Raw genomic sequence first — 26052 nt, 5'->3', positions numbered from 1 at the left:
AGTCCATAGCCATCTCTGGACACGTCCCTTAATTCAGCCCTGCCCACCCCCTTATAACTATTTTGATAAATGTAAGAAGCTAGCGTTATTATACTAAACATGGAAAAAAAATTAAAACAAACTTTAAGTATGAAATTCTAATAGAAGGAAATGAGTTTAGACATTGTATAGCTGTGTTTCAGTCATCAGAAGTCTTAGAGAAATTTCCAGCTGTCTTTGAAAGTTCATGTGCTGAGTGCTATCTCCAATGAGGCCATTCTGAATTGAGAATAGTAAAACATAAACATGAGACACACAGAACACAAAGCATTCAGCTGCCTACCCATGAGACCTGTTCTCAAGGGATTCCTTATTTGAATTTGGGAATATTTGCTAGCAGTGTTTTCCCTCTTATGAAGTTTCTCTCCAGAAGCAACCACAGTCAGTGAGCCTAAAGAGCATTTGGCATTTCCTCAGAAGATGTCCTCATCAGCTAGAAACAGATCAGACTGACTATTTCAACTACGTAATCATTTTCCTGAAATCGTGGGTTCAGTTTCCAAATGCTGTGGCAACCAGGTAGTTGTGGCGCCAGCCAATTTGCTCCGTGTAATTTGTCATATTTTAAAGTTTGTACTCGCATTTGGTATCTCCAAGAATGGAGAAAGTGGCATATACAGACTGAAGTAGAATACACCATGAGGACAAAACACTAATCTTTTTGTTGTTGTTGTTTTTAAGCAGAACGCTCAATTTTCTACCTTACTTTCTAGTTTTTATATTATAATATTGAAAATTGGAAAGGATATAAATGCTAAAAACTTCTAATTGCTAAAGAGCACTGAGAAAATGGGAGCTAGCATCTAGAATAATAAATACATATATATGATTGGGTATTTTAAAAACTAACATCATTTATAATCCTCCAAGATTACATGAGTCAGCTTGTTAGCAGTTAGTAGGTTCAGTATTTTAATTCACTACTTAGAACTCTAGGTCCTTTATCAAAGGAAGGTCACATAGTTAAACTGCACACTACATGTGGAGGAGCATAGTGGGTAGTAACTTTGCCTAATGTTATACAGCTATAATGCATTCCTGTTTGAGCACAAACTGATGGAGATTTGCATCTGTCCACTCACTCCATTGTTTCTAGTGAGCATTTGCTAAGTGGGAACTGGGTTGCACCCTCCTCACATCCCTGTCCCTGTCATTCTTCCTGCCTCTGTGGTGGCTTATTTGATGCCTTGTTTGTTTTACACACTGGTAACTGATGGCATTATATGTTGAAGAGTCTTAAACATTGTAAGGGAAACCATGACCCTGCTTAGCTTGACCACCTGTCCCAGTGGATGGGCCTGTGGCACCTGAGCGGGTTGGCTGTCCTTTCAAAAGTGTAGATGACTCCCAGAAAGTGAGGCAAGTGACATTTACAGCCAAGGGTTCTGAAGAGGCTCAATTAAGTAATTGAGTCTCAAGGTTCTGAATCAAACTGAATATCTTTAACCAACATGCACAAACTACATATTGTGCTGGTTGAGGTCAAAGGTCAGTGTTACTACACTACTACTGGAGGGAGTGGAGCTCCGGCCAATCCATCCCAGTGTTGTAAGTAGCCCCTCACCTGTGCAAAGTTCTTAGATGCACAAACACAGGCACTGGTACTGAAACTAAAGGCCTCATGTTCTCAAGAATCTTCACAGCTTCTTGGATGCATTTTCTTTTTAGGAATGAAGGAAAATTCTCCAATTTTTGAGCCATTCTTTTACGTCAGTTCTACAAAGTTGCATGTAACTTCTGGAACCTATTATGCAGAGCAAATTAAGTCAAAGAAAAACATCAATACAGTATATTAATGCATATATATGGAATTTAGGAAGATGGTAACAATGACCCTATATGCGAGACAGCAAGAGAGACACAGATGTAAAGAACAGACTTTTGGACTCCATGGGAAAAAGTGCAGGTGGGATAATTTGAGAGAATAGCATTGAAACATGTATATTATCATATGTGAAATAGATCACCAGTCCAGGTTGATGCATGAGACAGGGTGCTCACAGCTGGTGTGCTGGGATGACCCTGAGGGATGGGATGGGAAAGGAGGGTCAGGATGGGGAACACATGTACACCCATGGCTGATTCATGTCAATGTATGGCAAAACCACTACAATATTGTAAAGTAATTAGCCTCTAATTAAAAATTTTTAAAACTTATATATATATATATATATATATTTTTTTTTTTTTAAGATAGTGAAAGTTGCTCAGTTGTGTCTGACTCTTTGTGACTGCATGGACTATACACTCCATGGGATTCTCCAGGCTAAAATACTGGAGTGGGTAGCCATTCTCTTCTCCAGGAGATCTTCCCAATCAAGGGATCAAATCCAGGTCTCCCAACATTGCAGGCAAATTGTTGACTGTCTGAGCTACTAGGGAAGCCCTTTAAAAGATACGGTTTTGTAAATATTTAATATTATGCTAATTTGATTTTGAATTGTAAATATCAAGTATTGTTTAGGGAGTTTTATTATACTTTGTTAAAAAGGCAAAATTGTTCATTTTTAGAATTATTGGGAGTAAATTTAATGTACCAAAAATAAAAAAGAAATCAAAGCAAATAGCTGTTGTGGTAGTTATGTTTGAGTTACACCATGTGGTTTACACAGCTCTTTTCATGCAGCATTGGCCCTGCTCACTCCAGTCCTGTAGAAAGACAAGAACAGGCATTGTTTCTGAGTTACTGGTGAGGACATGAAGGTATTCTAAAGTTAGGAGATGTGTCTGGGATGCAGTTCTGGTTCTATCCTAGGAGTTTTGTCTGCCCCATTTTTTTTTTAACATGGCACAGTTGTGAATAGGTTTACATCCTAGGAGTTTTGTCTGCCCCATTTTTTTTTTAACATGGTACAGTTGTGAATAATGGATTGTTTGACACCTTTGTTTTCCGTTTAATGCACACAAAGTACCCCTCTGGTACTTTTGTTAATAAGCAGATTAAAAAAAATGAGATCACAGCTCCAGCTGCTCTCATGTTGATAAACCATCTCTCTTGCTTTTTCTTTTTATCTGACAAGCGTGTTAATTCAGTAGACATTAAGTTGCTTTTATGGAGTGCTTGGGAATTTTCCAGGGCTTGTGTACACACTTCATGAGCTGAAGTAGTTCAGGTGGTTAAGGGATGGTGAAATGTACTCAGAAACGTGTTCAGTCACTGACCTGGATTGCATGCTGTTAACTGTCAACAAGAGGCGGGACTAACATGCTGTGATTTGGGAGTCGGGCGGAGACCCCAGTGGGACTTAATCTTTGGTTAGTTGCTGTGCATGGGGAAGGCTAGGTTGGGGCATTCCAGTGGAGTGGAGCTTGATTTAGGACATGTGGGGAGATGAATTTGGGAGGATGACTAGGAGGGTTATAGAAAAAGGACAGGTGGAAGAGTTGACATTTGATTCTTGAAGAACTACAACAGAACTTAGTGCTTGCTTATTCCCTGCTTGTGGAGCCGTACGATGAAAGAGAGATTTTGTCACCTTACAGGTCTGTATGTGTTCCAGTCCTGGGGTGGGGCTGAAAGACTGCAGGACTGGCCAGGTTGTTTGTGGTTTATGTAGGCTTTTACGGAGCACTTTTAGCAAACTTCGTATTTGCTGAATGATGAAATCCTGAGTGAAACCACTTGTCCCAATGGCTGCTGGCGCTGACTCTTTTCTGTGGAGCAAATGAAGTCTGAGACTGAATGGGTTTATTATTAGGATGATGAAGCTCTCTAAGTCAGAGTCCCCCTTTTGGGAAACATACAGCTCGCTCCCCTGCCAGGTGCTTGGCTGCTCCTTACACGAGAGGTTCACATTTTGTGGATGTGAAGGGAACATTGAGCCTTGATATTGCCCCTTGCCCACATTTCACCTTATTCTTGCCAGAATGAGGATATTCTCTGATGTCTAATCCCTGGATAGGGATTTGCTGGTCCATGTCCATTGAATTCCTTTACTTTTACCAATGAGAGCTCATTTGTAATATCATGTTAATTAAACCACTCATTTTTCCATTAAAAAGTTATTTCTGTTATTTAGTAGACCTGGTGTCAATCAAGATGTAGGTAAGTGAAAGATGTGACTGGCTGAAGGGTCGACAGTGGGACCCTTCCTGAATGAGACCTGAGAATCTGAGTTCTTGGATAGGGGCAGTGAATGTCCCTAAAGGTGAAGCTTAAACTGATATGTACATTGTATTTTACTGTTGACACTGAAGAATATTTTAGGAAGTTCTTCAATTAATTTGTGAAGCAACTCTTTGGAAATAGCAATGCCTTTCCATTGGTTGACTCAAGTTCAGTCTCAGCATGGTGTTTACATTATGTTTTTGGTTTTGTTTCTACCACTCAATTACTCTCTCTGCTTTATTTGCTGTGTTGATCAAAAGGTTTAGGGAAATATAACTGTGAGTAAGGAGGATGTCATGAAGAGAACTCAGGGCTTGTGTACATTGGTGCCTGCATCCTGAAGCACCTGTTACCCTGAAATCTTAGCGGGCAGTTTCTGAGGTTGTCTGCAGCCTCAGAGTGGCCTCCTTTCTAACGTTCCCACTTGGCTTCCTGGCACGAGGTGTAGCTATGAGCCTGCTTCTCACTCTGTCCAGATTCTGTTGGTCTCCAGCTAGGAAGAGCCTTCTTTGCCAGATTCTTATCCAGTTCTTTTTTTCTTGGCAAGTTCACATTTCTTTATAGTTCCTCTCCCAAACTGTTCCCGACCTGGATTGAGGATATTTAGTTTCCTGGGCTTTCTGTTGTTGAAGGCGAGGAAGCTGTTTATTGTTCTTGAGTGCCCAGTACTGCCTGTTCTCTGATTTTGCCACAAGTGTTTACACAGATTTCAAAGGAAAATCATATTCCAGTGCACTGAAGATGCTTAGTCAGGGGAGTCTGTGATTGAGTGGATTTTCTGACCTTGTAATTCCCTGCAGACACACATGGGCTTGTACCTCCAAAGAAAGAGACTTAAATTTTACCATAGAAGTTGAAACACATATGGTTATGAAAACAAAATGTGTGAAAGAAAGTTTATGTGATGAATTTACATTGAATAGTATAAAATGCTGTTTCCTGTTTTATGTATGTTTGCATCTACATATATGCCTACCACACATATATTTATGATAGACATGGTGTTAAAAGTATGTTAAGAAGACTCCATTTTTCATGATTGAATTAAAGTAGCTTATTTTTCTTTTTAATATAGCTAGATTAACTTTACACCTGGGCTGCAGTTAGTCAACCCACACACTCACTGGATTATATCAAAGGGCAGTTTCCCAGGAGAGTCCCAGCTGCTTGGCCACCATCTAAACCTCCTGATGAAGAACACAGGACTACCATCTGACACAAGTAGGCCCATGGAAAAAGTGTATTGTCTGAGCTCAGTTCAGTTCAGTCACTCAGTCCTGTCCAACTCTTTGTGACCCATGAATGCAGCACGCCAGGCCTCCCTGTCCGTCACCAACTCCCGGAGTTCACTCAGACTCATATCCATCGAGTCAGTGATGTCATCTAGCCATCTCATCCTCTGTTGTCCCCTTCTCCTCCTGCCCCCAATCCCTCGCAGCATTAGAGTCTTTTCCAATGAGTCAACTCTTTGCATGTGGTGGCCAAAGTAATGGAGTTTCAGCGTTAGCATCATTCCTTCCAAAGAAATCCCAGGGATTATCTTCTTCAGAATGGACTGGTTGGATCTCCTTGCAGTCCAAGGGACTCTCAAGAGTCTTCTTCAACACAACAGTTCAAAAGCATCAATTCTTCAGTGCTCAGCTTTCTTCACAGTCCAACTCTCACATCCATATGTGACTACTGGAAAAACCATAGCCTTGTCTAGATGGACCTTTGTTGGCAATGTAATGTCTTTGCTTTTCAATATGCTATCTAGGTTGGCCATAACTTTCCTTCCAAGGAGTAAGCGTCTTTTAATTTCATGGCTGCAATCATCATCTGCAGTGATTCTGGACCCCGCAAAAAATAAAGTCTGACACTGTTTCCACTGTTTCCCCATCTATTTCCCATGAAGTGATGGGACCGGATGCCATGATCTTCGTTTTCTGAATGTTGAGCTTTAAGTCAACTTTTTCACTCTCCACTTCCACTTTCATCAGGAGGCTTTTTAATTCCTCTTCACTTTCTGCCATAAGGGTGGTGTCATCTGCATATCTGAGGTTATTGATATTTCTCCCGGCAATCTTGATTCCAGCTTGTGCTTCTTCCAGCCCAGCGTTTCTCATGATGTACTTTGCATAGAAGTTAAATAAGCAGGGTGACAATATACAGCCTTGACGTACTCCTTTTCCTATTTGGAACCAGACTGTTGTTCTAAGTCCAATTCTAACTGTTGCTATCTGACCTGCATATAGGTTTCTCAAGAGGCAGGTCAGGTGCTCTGGTATTCCCATCTTTTTCAGAATTTTCCACAGTTTATTGTGATCCACACAGTCAAAGGCTTTGGCATAGTCAATAAAGCAGAAATAAATGTTTTTCTGGAACTCTCTTGCTTTTTAAATGATCCAGTGAATGTTGACAATTTGATCTGTGGTTCCTCTGCCTTTTCTAAAACCAGCTTGAACATCTGGAAGTTCACAGTTCAGGTATTGCTGAAGCCTGGTTTGGAGAATTTTGAGCATTACTTTACTAGCGTGTGAGATGAGCGCAATTGTGCAGTAGTTTGAGCATTCTTTGGCATTGCCTTTCTTTGGGATTGGAATGAAAACTGACCTTTTGCAGTCCTGTGGACACCTCTGAGTTTTCCAAATTGGCTGGCATATTGAGTGCAGCACTTCCACAGCATCATCTTTCAGGATTTGAAAGAGCTCAACTGGAATTCCATCACCTCCACTAGCTTTGTTCTCAGTGATGCTTTCTAAGGCCCACTTGACTTCACATTCCAGGATGTCTGGCTCTAGGTGAGTGATCACACAATCGTGATTATCTGGGTCATGAAGATCTTTTTTGTACAGTTCTTCTGTGTATTCTTGCCACCCCTTCTTAATATCTTCTGCTTCTGTTAGGTCCATACCATTTCTGTCCTTTATCGAGCCCATCTTTGCATGAAATACTCCCTTGGTATCTCTAATTTTCTTGAAGAGATCGCTAGTCTTTCCCATTCTGTTGTTTTCCTCTATTTTTTTTTTTTTGCATTGATCGCTGAAGAAGGCTTTCTTACCTCTTCTTGCTATTCTTTAGAACTCTACATTCAGAGGCTTATATCTTTCCTTTTCTCCTTTGCTTTTCACTTCTCTTCTTTTCACAGCTATTTGTAAGGCCTCTTCCATTTTGCTTTTTTGTATTTCTTTTCCATGGGGATGGTCTTGATCCCTGTCTCCTGTACAATGTCATGAATCTCCGTCCATAGTTCATCAGGCACTCTATCAGATCTAGTCCCTTACATCTATTTCTCACCTTGACTGTATAATCATAAGGCATTTGATTTAGGTCATACCTGAATGGTCTAGTGGTTTTCCCTACTTTCTTCAATTTCAGTCTGAATTTGGCAATAAGGAGTTCATGATCTGAGCCACAGTCAGCTCCCAGTCTTGTTTTTGTTGACTGTATAGAGGTTCTCCATCTTTGGCTGCAAAGAATATAATCAATCTGATTTCGGTGTTGACCATTTGGTGATGTCCATGTGTAGAGTCTTCTCTTGTGTTGTTGGAAGAGGGTGTTTGCTATGATCAGTGCATTTTCTTGGCAAAACTCTATTAGTCTTTGCCCTGCTTCATTCTGTACTCCAAGGCCAAATTTGCCTGTTACTCCAGGTGTTTCTTGACTTCCTACTTTTGCATTCCAGTCCCCTATAATGAAAAGGACATCTGTTTTGGGTGTTAGTTCTAAAACGTCGTGTAGGTCTTCATAGAACCGTTCAACTTCAGCTTCTTCAGCATTACTGGTTGGGGCATAGACTTGGATTACTGTGATATTGAATGGTTTGCCTTGGAAATGAACAGAGATCATTCTGTTGTTTTTGAGATTGCATCCAAGTACTGAATTTCAGACTCTTTAGTTGACCTTGATGGCTACTCCATTTCTTCTAAGGGATTCCTGCCCGCAGTAGTAGATATAATGGTCATTTGAGTTAAATTCACCCATTCCAGTCCATTTTAGTTCGCTGATTCCTAGAATGTTGGCGTTCACTCTTGCCATCTCCTGTTTGACCACTTCCAATTTGCCTTGCTTCATGGACCTGACATTCCAGGTTCCTATGCAATATTGCTCTTTACAGCATTGGACCTTGCTTCTATCACCAGTCATATCCACAACTGGGTATTGTTTTTGCTTTGGCTCCATCCCTTCATTCTTTCTGGAGTTATTTCTCCACTGATCTCCAGTAGCTTATTGGGCACCTACTGACCTGGGGAGTTCCTATTTCAGTATCCTATCATTTTGCCTTTTCATACTGTTCATGGGGTTCTCAAGGCAAGAATACTGAAGTGGTTTGCCATTCCCTTCTCCAGTGGCCCACATTGTGTCCGACCTCTCCACCATGCCCACCCGTCTTGGGTTGGCCCCACAGGGCATGGCTTAGTTTCATTGAGTAAGACAAGACTGTGGTCCTAGTGTGATTAGGTTGACTAGTTTTCTGTGATTATAGTTTCAGTGTGCCTGCCCTCTGATGCCTTCTTGCAACACCTACCATCTTACTTTGGTTTGTCTTACCTTGGACATGGGGTATCTCTTCACAGCTGCTCCAGCAAAGCACAGCTGCTGGTCCTTACCTTGGACGAGGGGTATCTCCTCACTACCGCCCCTCCTGACCTTGAACATGGAATAGCCCCTCTAGGCCCTCCAGCACCCGCACAGCCACCACTCCTTGGATGTGGGGTTGCTCCTCCCGACTCTTTGTGGCCCCATGGAATGTAGCCTATCAGGTTCCTCCATCCATGGGATTTTCCAGGCAAGAGTGCTGGAATGGATTGCCATTTACTTCTCCAGGGGATCTTTCCGACCCCAGAATTGAACCTGGGTCTCCTGCATTGCAGGCAGACGCTTTACCATCTGAACCACCACGGAAACTGTATGTTCTGAAAGTAACATCAAATATCTGTGAAGCACCTGCTGAGTAGTGAGTCCAGATTTCTCTTCCAACTATTTCTTAGATTATAATCTTCATATAAGTCAAGCCAAATCACTGGGAAGCTTGTTAAATTGAAAATTCTTACACCCTATCTTCATAGTTATGGACACTGGGAAGCTAGAGCTATCCAGTTAGTACTGTGTATACAGAATCTGAGAACCACTGCTTTGGGGTCCAGATGAGGTCCCCACCTGGAAGGAAGCCACCCACTGTATGGGCTGAAAGTTCAGAAGGGAACTTTCTGTCTGTTTGCTTCAGAGGCGGCAGCCACCTCCCCTCCTTCCCTGGCTCTCCCCTTACTACTCTCTTTGAGCCTTTATTAGTTTTTTTCTTTGCCTTCAGAGATAATTGACAGAGGCAAGATGAAGTTATACATTCTACTAAATCCAAATTTTAAGTAATTAAAAACATTGTACACTGTTCAAATATAACATTTTTCTAAAAAATGTTTCATTTTGATTTTTTTTTTTCTTTTTGTCCCTTGTGTTGTCTTAAAGTGTTTTGTGTTATTTTTGATGTACTTGAAGGTAGCATGACATTAACATCAGCTTTTTATGGAGCCCAAAGCTAGAAAAGCACTTCATTGTATTGAATTAAAAATCACATTTGTATAACAATGTTTTTATGGAATTTGGTTGTCTTATTCCCTGCTTCCTTTTTCATTTTGGCTTAATAAATCGCAGCTTCTTCTTGGTGGACTGATCAGGAATATTTACATCTGATCCATCAGGGAGGAGTAAATAGAAGGGCATTATTACAATTCAGAAATCTCTCCCTCATCAAATTTTCCTAAATGGTATCATAGCATGGTGTTAGAGTTAAGAATTTGGCATTTTATTCCCATTGGCTTATTGAGAGAAAGATGTTGGGTGGACACCTAGCTGGGACCTCTGTGAAGAGGGTGACAAGGGATCTTGGGCTCTGCTGTGTATCAGCCTGTAACCTTGGGCAAGTTTGCTAACTTCTGTCCTTGGTTTCTGCACCTGTAAAATGGTACTAAGGATAACACCTCCAGCACAGGGATAGTTTGAGAATTATCTAAGTGTGATAGCATAGATCAGCATCCATAATGCAGTCATATTTCTCATGAGTCCCTTTAAAGCCAACAATGGCCCATACCCTCAGTGACTTTATTTCAGACTACTGTCCAAAGATCTGCAGAGGGGACCTACTGCTCACAGCCTCTGTTTTTTCCCCTCATCCTGAAGTGATGCATTTACTTCTTCTTTCTTTGCACTGAGGCACTGATTGGGGGCCCACAACCAAACCTGTGTACCCTCTTTTAAAGGCCAATGCTTTTGAAACATAATGTTTACTTGATGGACTATACTCTCTGAAGTGAAACACAAACAAGAGATGTGATATAAGAAACATGTTCTATGTAGGACTTTGACTTTCTTGTGGTACAGAGAACAGTTGATCAAGGGCTGAGGTAGATCTTCAGAGATGAGAGGTTGCTTACATAACACCCCCCCCCCGAAAGGGGGGGGAAAACAAGCATGTAAAACAATTTAGTTTTAAAGGGAAAATTATATAACTTAAAGTATTTATCCTATTAAACACATTTTTATTTGTTTATGTTAAAATTTACTTCAGTTCAGTTCAGTTGCTCAGTCGTGTCCAACTCTTTGTGAACCCATGGACTGCAGCATGCCAGGCTTCCCTGTCCATCACCAACTCCCAGAGCTTTCTCAAACTCATGTCCATTGAGTTAGTGATGCCATCCAACCATCTCATCCTCTGTAATCCCTTTTTCCTCCTGCCTTCAATCTTTCCCAGCAACAGGATCTTTTCCAGTAAGTCAGTTCTTTGCATCAGGTGGCCAAAGTATTGGAGTTTCAGCTTCAGCATCAGTCCTTCTGATGAACATTCAGGACTGATTTCCTTTAGGATAGACATGTTGGATCTCCTTGCAGTCCAAGGGACACTCAAGAGTCTTCTCCAACACTACAGTTCAAGAGCATCAATTCTTCGGTGCTCAGCTTTCTTTATAGTCCAACGCTCATGTCCATATATGACTACTGGAGAAACCATAATTCTGACTAGACAGACCTTTATCAGCAAAGTAATGTCTCTGCTTTTTAATATGCTGTATAATTTCATCATAGCTTTTCTTGAAGGAGCGAGTGTCTTTTAATTTCATGGCTGCAGTCCCCATCTGCAGTGACTTTAGAGCCCAAGAAAATAAAGTCTCTCACTGTTTTCACCGTTTCCTCATCTATTTATGATGAAGTGATGGGACCACATACCATGATCTTTGTTTTACGAATGTTGAGTTTTAAGCCAACTTTTTCACTCTTCTCTTTCACTTTCATCAAGAGGCTCTTTAGTTCTTTTCTTTCTGCCGTAAGGATGGTGTCATCTGTATATCTGAGGTTACTGATATTTTCCCCAGCAATCTTGATTCCAGCTTGTGCTTCATCCAGCCTGGCATTTCACATGATGTATTCTACATATAAGTTAAATAAGCAGGGTGACAATATACAGCCTTGACATACTCCTTTCCCAATTTGGAACCAGTCTGTTGTTCCACGTCCAGTTCTAACTGTTGCTTCTTGAACTGCATACAGACTTCTCAGGAGGCAGTAAGGTAGTCTGGTATTCCATTACTTTAAGAATTTTCTACAGTTTGTTGTGATCTACACAGTCAAAGGCTTTGGTGTAGTCAATAAAGCAGAAGTGGATGTTTTTCTGGAAGTTACTTACTGGTTAGTAAATAGCTAGGTGAAGCTACAGTAGAATCAATCAATTTCATAGAGAGATATTTTAATAGTTGTTCATATCTTGTGTTTTACACCAATGATTAGGGTGATGTTTTCATTGTTTTCATCGCTAGGGTGAACTTCTCAACTTTAACTGAAACATATATATTATCCTCCAAAATTTTAGGGCAGTTTTAAAAAGTTATGAAACATTTTATGTTACTGATTTTTTTTTTTTTTTTGTAAACTGGAAGAACGCTAGACAGAAAATTAATTAGTAATAATATGAATTTTAGTTTGGTAAGAGATGATAGTTGGAATCGAGGCTGAGACATTTGCAAACTAATTTTTTTCTTTGTTATTCTAGATAACTTGCAAAATGCCAGAGTAGCAGTTTTTAATATAACAACTTTTATATTATCTCCTTTTTATATTGTCTCCTTTTAAAATGTGTATTCTTAAAGAGGATGGTGGAGATAAGTAGAAAATAGTTTAATGTAGTGACTTATTTTTCTCCAGCTGATCTGTTAATAAACCCAAGAGCCCAGTAACTGTTTTGTCCAAAATGGTCTAATGGTCCTTGCTAAAACTTTTCCTACTGTGATTCTGTGGGATTCTGCAGGGCATTCTCATTCTGGGACCATTCACGCTCCCTGTCATAAGCAGGCAAGTGAGGATGTCAGTACCACAGTGAAAACCATGCATAGGCCCTACATTTTTTGAAAAATAAAAAAAAAATTAATTGCAAATACTGATAATGTGATTATTAGTAGTGATAAAATATTTCCAGTGCACTTGACTGTGATCTGTGTGTAGTGACTTCACAGTTAAAATTGCTGTTTGTAGCATGTGGTCCCTTTCAGCTTTGTTTTAAAGTAAAAGAACTCACTGATTATTTTTCTTTCTGAAGAAGAAAGACTTGTGGTTCTATCTTAGAAAATTGACAACTTGGTTTTCTTTGACTTTCCTTTGGCCTTTTGGCTCTTCTTTACACTGGTTACTAATCCCCATGTGTGCATGCTAAGTCATTTCAGTCGTGTCTGACTCTTTGTGAACTTATGGACTGTATCCCCCAGTCTCCTTGTCCAAGGGACTCTCCAGGCAAGAATACTGGAGTGGGTTTCCATTGCCATCTTCCCAACCCAAGGATTAAACTGGGGTCCCATTGTATCCTGCATTGGCAGGTGGATTCTTTACCCCTAGTGCCACCTGGGAAGCCCCACTAATCCACATGGCAGGCTAATTCAGATTCGTGGTGCTGACTTTTCTCCCTTTCTTGGGCACTGCACTTCTGTTTTGCCACAATCCATTTTGTGAAACTGACTTTCTCCACCTTCATCTACTGGTGAAGAAACAAACCTTCCTCTATGTGATCTAAATCTAGGTGCAGAGGCTGCAGTGAGGCCTCAGGGGTTGTGGGTTCTTGGGGATCTTCGGTTCCTACAGTGTCTTTGTGTTTCCTCCACAGAGAAGCCTGAGGTGCTGAGGCTGACCATCTGAAGTCCATAGAGTGAAATCTCTTAGAAGGACAGGCTGGAAAGGAAGTTAGAGACTAATGTGCTTGCTCCAGAAGTTTGTAGCAGAAACGTTAATAAGAAGGGATCCTTTCCAGTTATCTTTTCTCCTTATCTTCTCTCTCTTCATTTCCCTTTACTTATATGATGCAACCCATCCCCACCACGGTGGTTTTTCTGGAGCCTTCTGGCATTTTATTCATATCTCTATCATGTGAATTACTTAGGTTTAGATCTGATCTGTATCTACTATCTGTCTTCTGTGTAGACTCCTAACATTTCAAGACCTTTGGATACAGTATATACTTAAATACTGAGTGAATAAATGAAGATCTTTTGTTGAAAAAGATATAAATATTAATAAAATTTCTATTTAGCACATGAATGCAAGTATTATATTTGATGGAATTCTATGTGTGCTGAAAGAGTCTGAGGACCATTTTAAGGGCTCATCACCAACCTTCAAATGTTACTTTATAGATTTACACAGAGAGACTTAATTTTAGTTTTGAATTAATGGAGAACAGGGTCAAGATGTGAGAGTGACTTGATCATTCTTGGTGCATCTTTGGAAAATCAAGGCCGTCATCTTCCTTTTTTTAAAAAAAAATTAAAAGTATATATGTTTATTTGGCTGTTCCTGGTCTTAGTTGCAGCACATAGGATCTTCATTGCTACATGTGGGATTTTTATTTCCCCAACCAGGGATCAAACCTGGGCCCCGTGCAGTGGGAACACGGAGTCTTAGCCACTGGGCCACCAGGAAAGTCCCTTTCATTCTTTCTTTGAATAAATGCTTTCCAAAAATTTAATTTTATTTATTTATTTCTGGCTGGGCTGGGTCTTTGTCGCTATGTGCAGACTTTCTCTAGTTGTGGTGCTGGGGCTTCTCATTGCAGTGGCTTCTCTTGTTGTGGAGCATGGGCTCTAGACACTCCAGCATCAGTCATTGCAACTCGTGGACTTACTTGTCACTTGGAATGTGGGATCTTTCTGAACCAGGGATCAAACTCCTGTCCCCAGCATTAGCAAGTGGAGTCTTAACCACTGAACCACCAGGGAAGTCCAAGTCCATTATCTTTCTTTAAAAATGTGAATGGTCAAGATATTGAACAGACGACTGATTTTAGAAAAGCAACTTGGGCACAGAGAATCCTGGAGGAAAATATAGAAGGATAGCTGGTGGAAACATGACAAACTTTTTGTATAGGAATCCTAAGACCTGTGTTTACTCGCTGGCTGAAAGAATGGTAATCCACCTTGGTTCCAAAAAAATATACAAGCAACTTATGAATATGTGAGGTATATAAAAAGATGATAGAGGGAAATAGATTAAATTCAAAGGAATTGAGTATAGCACTGAGGTGAACCAGCATGCTGAAATGAATTTCAGAAGAACTTGCAGTTTTTAAAGGTGGTTGACATTTATCCCTCAGGTTTAAGATAGAAAGGGAAGTGGGAACACAGCTGGTTCATGCCCCGTGGCTGTGAGATGAAAAGCAATAGTCTCAGAAGAATAACTCTTCTGTCCTCTAGTAGCCAGAAGTAGTATTTCTATGGCTTCTACATAAAGGAGCTTCTGTGGGATGAAATATCAGATCAGATCAGATCAGTCGCTCAGTCGTGTCCGACTCTTTGCGACCCCATGAATCGCAGCACGCCAGGCCTGCCTGTCCATCACCAACTCCTGGAGTTCACTCAGACTCACATCCATCGAGTCAGTGATGCCATCCAGCCATCTCATCCCCTGTCATCCCCTTCTCCTCCTGCCCTCAATCTTTTCCAGCATCAGGGTCTTTTCCAATGAATCAGCTCTTTGCATCAGGTGGCCAAAGTACTGGAGTTTCAGCTGCAACATCAGTCCTTCCAGTGAAATCCCAGGACTGATCTCCTTTAGGATGGGCTGGTTGGATCTCCTTGCAGTCCCAGGGACTCTCAAGAGTCTTCTCCAACACCACAGTCCAAAAGCATCAATGCTTCAGCACTCAGCTTTCTTTATAGTCCAACTCTCACATCCATACATGACCACTGGAAAAACCACTGCCTTGACTAGACAGACTTTTGTTGACAAAGTAATGTCTCTGCTTTTTAATATGCTGTCTTCTAACTTCTTCTAAGTCACTTCAGTCGTGTCCAACTCTGTGCGACCCCATAGACGGTAGCCCACCAGGCTTCCCCATCCCTGGGATTCTCCAGGCAAGAACACTGGAGCGGGTTGCCATTTCCTTCTCCAAATATGCTGTCTAGATGGGTCATAATTTTCCTTCAAAGGAGTAAGTGTCTTTTAATTTCATGGCTGCAGTCACCATCTGCAGTGATTCTGGAGCCCAGAAAAATAAAATCAGCCACTGTTTCCCCATCTATTTGCCATGAAGTGATGGGACCAGATGCCCTGATCTTAGTATGCTGAATGTGGAGCTTTAAGCCAACTTTTTCACTTTCCTCTTTCACTTTCATCAATAGGCTCTTTAGTTCTTCACTTTCTGCCATAAGGGTGGTGTCACATGTGTATCTGAAGTTATTGATATTTGTCCTAAAGCAATCTTGATTCCACCTTGATTCCTCACACAGGGTGGCTGAGAGGAGCCACCCCACCCCCAAGGGGAGGCAAAAAGACGACAGCACCCGGTATTCCCAAGCAGTCTCATATCCAAGTACTAACCAGGCCCAAACCTGCTTAGCTTCTGAGATCAGATGACATCGGTACTGTTCAGGGTCGTATGGCTGTAGATAGAGGTGGCTGCCACCAGGCACCCTGAAAGCCCTGTGCTGCATTTCCATTTCGCTCTGACCTGCCTGCTGGTCAGGAGAGCCAGGCACACTTCTCCCCTGACCGCAATCTGTACATGCACCACAGGACCCGCCACCGGACTCCAGCCAGCCAGGGCCGGCAGCCCGGTGGCTGGCCGAAGCCACCCTGCCCCTGCACACTGCCACCCCTGGCAGGCACCTGGGCCTGGAAGGCTTCTGGGACCCACAGCAGGTGGCTGGGCATGCGTGTGGGGCCTGAGGGGTTGGATGAGGGGCCCAGAGGTCTCCGCGCTCTCCCAGCCTGGGCCTCTCCAGGCCCATCCCCGCTAGGTGGCTCCAACACCCCCATCACATTCACTGCTCAGGCCACTCACGTGGCCCCAGAGGTGTCTTGCTTGGCGGCCTGCAGCTCCCTGTGGCCCGCCGTCCTATGAGCCTCCTGCAGGCGGAGATGGAGCGAGCCAGCCCGGAGAGCCCATCCTGCCCGGCACCTGCCCGGCACCTGCCTGGCACCTGCCCAGTGTGCAAACGCTCCAGGGAGTCACCAGCATGGTCGACTGGAGAGCGTCATCCCCGCCCCTTCGCCCTACCCAGGTCCCCCTTACCCTGAGCCCCCCTCCAAGCACAGGGTCTTCCTGAGAGAGCAGACAAACGACATGCAGGCACACGGACAGTCACTCGCACACACCCACGCCAAGTGAGACAGCTGGCCGGTGCAAGTTCATCAGCCAGAGCCAGAATCATAGCACCTGTGAGAGGCCAGGGCCAGAGGAAGGGATGGGAGGCCCGGTTTCAGGAGACACAGAGCCAGAAAGAGACGAAGGTTCAGAGACAGACTCAAAGATGGCGAGAGGGAGACAGACACTCGTGTGCACACACAAACATGCACACAGACACACACATACACACACACACACACACACACACACACACACACACAGGGAGGCATAGACAGAGAGAGGGAGACAGAACCACTGACTGAAGGAAAATGGGAGACAGACACAGGAGAGAGGATGGCATCCAATCCAAGACAGACACACTGGTACAGAATGTGACGTACCTCAGAGAGAAGCCATGCGGATGAAGCAACTTCCCCAAGGGAGGGGGTGTCAGCTTTAGGCTGGGCCCTGGCTGAATGGGGTGCCCTGTGGCTGGCAGTCAACCGTGGGGTCCCCAAGACCTCTTGGAAGCTGAGGTCTCAAAGGTCCCCTTCGGCTTGGCTACCTAAGGCAAGACCCAGCCCATGCCCCCAGGCCAGAGGGTGAGTGTGTGAGAGTGTGTGTGAGTGTGTCTGAGGGTGAGGGTGTGGTCAGGCTGACTGGGGACCTGGTGGATATGCAGAATGGAGGAGGAAGGGTGTGGAGGCTGGGAGTTGGGAAGCTTGTGTGGTCCTATTGCTGTCTCTCTCTCCTTCTTTCTCCATCTCCCTTGCCTGAGGTTTCCAGCTCTTGACCTGTCTTGGCAGCGGGTGGTGTATATGTGTGTGTGTTTCTCTGGGTGGGAGTGCGTGCACGCCAGAGTATGCAGTCCTGTGCGAGGATTGGGCTTGGGTTGGGGGTGGGGCCGGGGGGTTGCTGGGGGTAGGGTAGCCCCCTGGATTGCCTCAGGCGTGCCAAGGGAGCCCCAGAGGGAGACATGAAAGTCATCTGGTTTCCTGTAAGCTGAATGCAGAGTGGCTTGCGGGCCACGTGGTGGGAGGAGTCGGGGCCCCAGCCACCCACCTGGGGAGGGGCTGGAGCTGTGGGGACCCAAGAGTTTGGATGCCAGTGCCTGCGAGGGCCACCTGCTGGAAGGCAGGTGAAGGCTCTGAGCACGGTGGGGTGCAAAGGGTCAGGGGCAGGTGGGGCTTTCAGCGCCAGGTGCACCGGGGGGCCGGGGGCTAAAGGAGAGGGGAGGCAAAAAGCCTACAGCACCTGGTATTCCCAGGCAAGTACTGGTATTCCCATCCAAGTACTAACCAGTACCGACCCTGCTTCATTTCTGAGATCAGGCGAGATTGGGCGCATTAAGGGTGGTATGGCCAAAGACGGAGGCAGCTGCCACTCTAAGAGCCCTGCACTGTGCCTTCCTTTTGCTCCAACTTGCCTGCTGACTGGGCCAGACGGCCGCACCTCTCGTGTGGTCATGTGCTGTACTTGAGCCACACAACCCGCGACTGGAATCTGGCCAGCCAGGGTCTGCAACCCGGCAGCCAGCTGATGCTGCCCCACCCCACAATACCACCACCCTCGGACAGCAGCTGCCTGGCCTAGCCTGTGGACCCAGAGGGCTTCCAGGACCCCAAGTGGGTGGCTGGGTGTGCGTGCCTGCAGGGGTTGGGGCATAGTGTGAGGGGCACAGAGGTCTCGGCCCTCTCGCACCCTGGGCCTCTCCAGGCCCACCCCCAAAAGGCGGCTCCACCACCCCCATCCCATTAGCTGCTCAGGGTTACAAGGCCCCAGAGGTGTCTGGCCTGGCGGCCCGCAGCTGCCTGCGGCCCATGGTCCTCCTAGCCTCCTGCCGGCCTAGGCACAGCCCAGCCAGGGCCTGGAGAGCCCATCCTGCCTGGCACCTGCCCAGTGTGAAAACACACGGTGAGCCACCAGTGTGGTCGACCGGAGAGCGTCAGCCCTGCTCCTTCGCCCTACCATAGCCCCCCTTGCCCCACGCCGCCTGCCAAGCACAGGACCTTCCTGAGAGAGCAGATGAGCGACAGGCAAGCACATGGACAGACCCACAGACATTTGCACACACCCAGGCCAAGTGAGACAGCTGGCCAGCGCAAGTTTGTCAGCAAGAGCTAGAGTCATAGCACCTGTGAGAGGCAGGAGACACAGGCCAGAAAGAGACCAAGGTTCAGAGACAGACTCAAAGATGGCGAGTGGGAGACAGACACGCTTGCACACACACACATGCACACAGACCCACACACACACAGGGAGGCATAGACAGAGAGAGGGAGACACAGAGCCATTGACAGACAGAAAACGTGAGACAGACACGGGAGAGAGGATGGCATCTGATCCGAGACAGACACACTGACCACCGTGACACACCTCAGAGAGAAGCCATGCGGAAGTAGCAGCTTCCTCAAGGGAGGAAGCGTAAGCCTTAGGCCGAGCCCCAGTTGGATGCACTGCCCTGGGCCTGGCAGTCACCCATAGAGTCCCCAAGACTTCTTCACAGCCGAGGTCTCAAAGGTCCCCTTCGGCTTGTCTACCTTAGGTAAGACCCAGACCCCGTCCCCAGGCCAGAGGGTGAGTGAGTGAGAGTGTGTGTGTGAGTGTGTGGTGGGCGCAGGTGTGCTCAGGTCGACGGGGGCGGGGTGGGGGTGTGCGGAGGTTGGGGGATGGGAAGCCTGTGTGATACTCTTGATGCCTCTCTCTCTCTCTTTCTCCGTCTCTGATACCTGGGGTTTCTGGCTCTTGACCCATCTCGGAGGCGGGGTGTGTTTGTGTGTATTTGTGTCTGTGTGCCTGTGCACACACCCAAAAGCATGCACGGTCTTGTGTGAGGATGGGGCTGGGGTTGAGGGTGTGGCTGGTGATGGAGCAGCCTCTGGGATTGCCTGAGGCTTGCCAAGGGAGCCTCAGACAGAGACCGGATGGTCATCTGGGTTCCTGGGAGATGAGTGCGGAGGGGCTCGCAGGCCGTGCAGGGGCAACCCAGGTGTGCCGTGGGCGTCAGAGCCCCTGCCATCTACCCAGGGAGGCTTCAGGGACCCAAAAGTAGGGACGCCAGTGCCTTCCAAGCCCGATGGCTGGCTGGCTGGCTGGCTGGCTGGCCGGCTGGCCAATCTAAAGGCAGGCTATAGCTTTGAGCATGGTGGGGTGCTAGGGGTCAGGGGCAGGTGGGATTTGCTGTGCCAAACGCGCCTGGGGCCAGGGGCAAAAGGAGAGGGGAAGCAAAAAGAAAACAGCACCCGGTATTCCCAAGCGGTCTCACGTCCAAGTGTTAACCAGGCCCAACCCTGCTTAGCTTCCGAGATCAGATGAGATTGGGCCTGTTCGGGGTGGTATGGTTGTAGAGGGGGCGGCTGCTGCCAGGCGCCCTAAAATTCCTGCGGTGCGTCTCCATTTCGCTCTGACCTGCCTGCTGGTCAGGAGAGCCGGGTGTACTTCTCCCCTGACTGTGCGCTCTACATGCGCCGCAGGACCCACCACCAGACTCCGGCACCAGGCCCGGGTGCCCAGCGGCCAGCCAAAGCCGCCCTGCCCCCACATACCACCAACCCTGTCCAGCACTGGGGCCCAGAAGGCTTCTGAGACCCAGGGCAGGCAGCCAGGCGTGTGTGCGGGAGATGGGGGTTGGTTTGGGTGAGGGGCCCGGAGTTCTCTGCGCTCTCCCAGCCTGGGCTTCTCCAGGCCTGCCCCTGCTAGGCGGCTCCACCCCCCACCCATGCATTCTCTGCTCAGGGCCACTGTGACCCCAGAGGTGTCTCTCTTGGCTGCCCACAGCTGCCTGCAGCCACTGGTCCTCTGAACCTCCTGTGGGCAGAGGTGCAGCCCAGCTGGGGTCCAGAGCGTCCATCCTCCCCAGCATCTGCCTGGTGCCCAGCACACGGGGAGCCACCAGTGTGGTCGACTGGTGAGCGTCAGCCCTGCCCCATTGCCCTACCGAGGCCCACCTTGCCCCACGCTGCCTTCCAAGTGCATGGCCTTCCTGAGAGAGCAGATGAGCAACATGCAGGCACATGGACAGTCACTCGCATGCACCCATGCCAAGTGAGACAGCCAGCCAGCGCAAGTTCATCAGCCAGAGTCAGAATCAGCACCAGTGAGAGTCCAGGGCCAGAGGAAGGGAAGGGAGGCCCGGTTTCAGGAGACACAGAGCCTGAAAGACACGAAGGTTCAGAGACAGACTTGAAGATGGTGAGAGGGAGACAGACACTCATGCGTGCGCGCGCGCGTACACACACACACACACACACACACACACACACACACACACACGGAGGCATAGACAGAGAGAGGGAGACATGACCCATGGAGTTCCACTCCAGTTTAAAGGTGAGACTGACCTCCTCTTGAGGTGCGATGGGAATGTTGGGATTCCTTTGCTGATGAAGCAGGGGAAAGGACACTCATCTCGAGATGAGGAGGGGAAAGCAGGGCTCTACCTGAGTTGTGGCGGGAAATTCAGTGTTCCTCTCCAGTGCAGACGGGTATGTTGGGGAACTTCTTGAGTTGCATAAAGGGTGTCAAGTACCCTTTTGAGGCTGAAGAGGGAAGGTGGGATTTCTCTTGAGATGCTGTAGCGGACAAGGGCCTCATTAAGTCCTCAAGGGCATGTTGAGGGGAGAATCTCCTGGTTTTTCTCGAGTTGCAGCAGGAAACTTGGGGTTCCTTTCAAGTTCTGAAGGGGACCTTAAGGACCCACTCGTGTTGCCTCAGGAAAGTCAAGACTCCATTCGAGTTGTGAGGGGGCTCTTCGGATTCCTCTCCAGTTGGTGCAGGGGCATAGGTCCTCATCTCGAGTTGAGGCAGGAACCTTAGGATTCCTCCCCAGTTCGGACATGGATCTTAGGTTCCTATGGAGTTCCACAGGGGAGTCAGGCCTTGTCTCATGTTGAGACATGGAACTCCGTTTCTCTCCCGAGGTGGAAAAGGGGTGTCAGGCCTCCTGTCGAGTTGAGGTAGGGATCTGGGGCTATTTCTAGAGGCGCCACAGGGCTCTCAGTCCTCCCTTCATGTTGTGAGTTGATACTCGGGGTTACATTCAAGTCATTGCAGGGGAATCAGGCCTTATGTCGAGTGGATGGGGACATCAGGGTCTTTTCAAATTGTGGCACGACCCCTGGAGTTCCTCTCAAGTTTCAAGGTGAGACCGGCCTCCTCTTGAGGTGTGATGGGAATGTTGGGATTCCTTTGCAGATGAAGCAGGGGAATGGACTCTCATCTCGAGAAGAGGAGGGGGAAACGGGGCTCTTCTTGAGCTGTGGTGGGAAAATCAGCATTCCTCTGGAGTGCAGACAGCTATGCCGCAGAACTTCTTGAGTTGTGTACAGGGTGTCAAGTACCCTTTTGAGGCTCAAGAGGCAAGGTGGGATTTCTCTCGAGATGCTGTAGTGGGCAAGGGCCTCATCTCGCATTGAGGGGAGAATCTCTCAGTTTTTCTCAAGGTGCGGCAGGAAACTCGGGGTTCCCCTCAAGTTGCGATGGGGACCTCAGGGACCCGCTCGTGTTGCCTCAGGAAAGTCAAGTCTCCATTCGAGTTGCGAAGGGCCTCTCAGGATTCCTCTTCAGTCGGTACAGGGGCATAGGGCCTCATCTTGAGTTGAGGCTGGAACCTCAGGGTCGCTCTCTAGTTTGGACATGGCTCTCGGGGTTCCTATGGAGTTTCAACAGGGGAGTCAGGCCTCATCTCGTGTTGAGACATGGAAGTCCGCTTTCCTCTCGAGGTGTAAAAGTGGTGTCGGGATTCCTGTCTAGTTGTCATAGGGATCTGGAACTTTTTCTCCCAGTGCCACAGGGCTGTCACACCTCCCTTCGTGTTTTGAGGCAATCCTCAGGGTTCCAGTGGAGTCAGTGCAGGGGAACCAGGCTTATCTGGGGTGGATGGGGAAATTGGGGTCTTTTGAATTGAGGCACGACTCCAAGGGATATGCTCGAGTTTCAAGGTGAGACTAGCCTACCCTTGAGGTACAACGTGAAGGTCGGGATTCCTTTCCTGACGACACAGGGGAATCGACACTCATCTCGAGTTCAGGAAGGGGAAAACGGGGCTTTTCTTGAGTTGGGGCATGAAACTTGGTGTTCCTCTCAAGTGGGGCCGTTATCTCGGGGACCATCCTGAGTTGCATAACGGGTGTTGAGTACCCTTTGGTGTTTCAAGAAGGAACGTGGGATTTCTCTCGAGACACTGCTCTGGAAAAGGGCCTCATCTCACGTTGAGGGGAGAATCGTGTGGTTTTTCTCGAGTGCGGCAGGAAGCTTGGGGTTCCTCTTGAGTTGTGACGGGGACCTCAGGGACCCGCTTGTGTTGCCTCCGAGAAATCAGGTCTCTTTTCGAGTTGCGAGGGGCTTGTCGGGATTCCTCTTGAGTGGCTGCCGGCGAATAGGGCCATGTTTAGAGGTCAGTCAGTAAACTCAATATTCCTCTCCAGTGGCGACAGGGATCTCGGGCTTCCTGTCAAGGTTCAACTAGGGAGTCAGGCCTCGTCTGGTGTTGAGGCATGGAACTCTGCTTTCCTCTGGAGCTGTAAAAGGGGTGTCAGGCCTCCTGTCGAGTTTAGGCAGGGAATTTGGGCTTTTTCAAGATGATCAGCAGGGGTGTCAGGGGACACCATCATGTTGTGAGGGGATACTCGGTGTTCCATTGGAGCCGGCGCAGGGGAATCAGGAATTATTTCGAGCTGAGGGGGAACTCAGTGTCCTTTTTCCTTGCAGCAGGATCCTTGGGCTTCCACTCGAGATTCAAGAGGTCAGACACGCCTCCTCTTGTGGTGCCAGGGGAAGTTGGGATTCCTCTAGAGTTGAAGCAGGAAATGGGCCCTCATGTCCACATGAGGTGGGAAACCCGGGGCTCTTCTTGAGTTGTGGCGGGAAACTCGGGTTTCATCTCGAGTTGTGACGGGGACCTCTGGGCCCCCTTGAGTTGCATGAAGGGAGTCAAGCCTCCTCTCAAGTTCTGAGAGGGAACTCGGGATTGCTCTCTAGGCGCTGCAGAAAAAAAGGTCCTCATCTCACGTTAATCGGGGAATCTGGTGCTTTTGCTCGAGTTGCGGCAGGAGGCTTGGGATTCCTCTCCAGTTACTACAGGGTACTCAGGGAGCCTCTCGTGATGCCTCAGGGAAGTCAGGTCTCTATTCGAGTTGTGAGGGGGAGCGCGGGATTGCTCTGGAGTCACGGCAGGGGGATCAGGCCTCAATTCGCATGGAAGGAGGGATCTCAAAGTGTTTCTCAAGTTGTGGCAGGAAGTGTGGGTTTCCTCGAGTTGCAAAGGGGACCTGTGGGAGCCTCTCATGTTGTCTCTGGGAAATCAGGAATCCTTTCGAGTTGTGAGGGGCCTCTCGGGATTCCTCTCGAGTTGGTGCAGGGGACTAGGGCCTCATCTTGAGTAGAGGCGGGAAACTCAGGGTTCCTCTCCAGTTCTGACATGGATATCGGGGTTCCTATGGAGATTCCACTGGGGAATCCAACGTTGTCTCATGTTGAGACATGGAACTCCGTTTCTCTCTTGAGGTGTAAAAGGGGTGTCAGGCCTCCTGTCGAGTTGAGGTAGGGATCTGGGGCTATTTCTAGAGGTACTATGGGACTCTCGGTCCTCCCTTCATGTTATGAGTTGATACTCGGGGTTGCATTCGAGTCATTGCAGGGGAATAAGGCCTTATGTCGAGTGGATGGGGACATCGGCGTTTTTTCAAATTGTGGAACGACCCCTGGAGTTCTTCTGGAGTTTCAGGGTGAGACCGGCCTCCTCGTGAGATGTGACAGGAACGTCGGGATTCCTTTGCAGATGAAGTCAGGCCTTGTCTTGAGTTGGAGCAAAGAACTCTGCTCACCTCTCGAGTTGCGACGGGTATCTCTTGGAGCCCTTTGAGTGGCCTAAAGGGAGTCAAGCCTCCTGTGGAGTTTTGAGAGGGAACTCGAGATTGCTTTCTAGGCCCTGCAGGAAAAGAATGGCCTCAACTCGCAATAATGGGGGATTCTTGTGATTTTTCTCGAGTTGTGGCGGGAAGTTTGGGATTTCTCTTGAGTTACGACGGGGAACTCAGGGAGCCTCTCGTGTTGCCCCAGGAAAGTCCAGTTTCCATTTGAGTTGTGAGGGGCAGTGGGGAATTGATCTTGATTCATGGCAGGGGAATCGGGCCTCAATTTGCATTGAAGGGGGAATCTTGAGGTCTTTCTCGAGTTGCAGCAGGAAACTTTGTGTTCCCGCGATTTGCGACGGTGACCTCAGGGAGCTCCTCATCTGTCCTATGGGAAGTCGGGAATCCCTTTGAGTTGTGAGGGCCCCCTCGGGATTCCTCTGGGGTTGGTGCAATGGAAGAGGGCCTTATCTCGAGATGAAGCTGGAACCTCAGGGTTCTTCTGTTCTAACGTGGATCTCAGGGAGTGTATGCAGTTTCAGACAGGGAGTCAGGTCTCAGCTTGTGTAGAGGCATGGAACTCTGCTTTCCTCTCAAGTTGTAAAAGAGGTTTCAGGCCTCCAGTCGAGTTGAATTGGGGACCTGGGGCTTTTCTCGAATTTGCAACCGGGGTATCAGTCCTCCCTTCAGTGTTGTGAGTTGACTCTTGGGGTTCCATTTGAATCGGTGCCAAGGAATCAGGCCTTGTCTCGAGTGAATGGGGGAAATCCATGTCTTTCGAATTGTGGCAAGACCCCCGGGTTCCTCTCCAGTTTCAAGTTGGGACTGGTCTCCTCTTGAGATGAGACAGGGATGCCGGCATTCCTTTCCAGATGAAGCAGGGGAATCGACCCTCATCTCGAGTTGAGGAGGGGAAAACAGGGCTCTTCTTGAGTTTGGCAGGAAAGTCAGAGTTCCTCTTGAGTGGGGACATGTATCCTAGGAATCTTCCGGGGTTTCATAAAGGGTGTCAAGTACCCTTTCAAGTTCCAAGAGGGAACATGGGATTTCTTGGGAAACGCTGCAGCATAAAAGGGCCTCGTCTCGCGTGGAGTGGAGAATTTCGTGGTTTTTGTTGAGTTGTGTTGGGAAGCTTAGGGTTCCTGTCGAGTTGCGTGGGGACCTGAGGGACCCACTCGTGTTTGCTCAGGGAAGTCAGATCTCCTTTAGAGTTGTGAGGGGCACCTCGGGATTCATCTCGTGTCACTGCAGGGATGAATAGGGCCTCATCTCAAGTTCCGGAGGGAACCTCAGGGTTCCTCTCCATTTCTGACATCAATCTCGGGGTTTCTGTGCAGTCTGAACAGGGGAGGCAGGCCTTGTCTTGTGTTGAGGCATGGAACTCGGCTTGCCTCTCTAGTTGTGAATGGGGTGTGAGGCCTCTTGTCGAGTTGTATTTGGAACCTGTGGCTTCTTCTGGAGGATGCAACCAGAGTGTAAGT

The sequence above is a fragment of the Bos indicus x Bos taurus genome, chromosome 1 (genome assembly GCF_003369695.1).
Source record: "Bos indicus x Bos taurus breed Angus x Brahman F1 hybrid chromosome 1, Bos_hybrid_MaternalHap_v2.0, whole genome shotgun sequence".
Classification (NCBI taxonomy): domain Eukaryota; kingdom Metazoa; phylum Chordata; class Mammalia; order Artiodactyla; family Bovidae; genus Bos; species Bos indicus x Bos taurus.
This window is presented reverse-complemented; position numbering follows the sequence as displayed.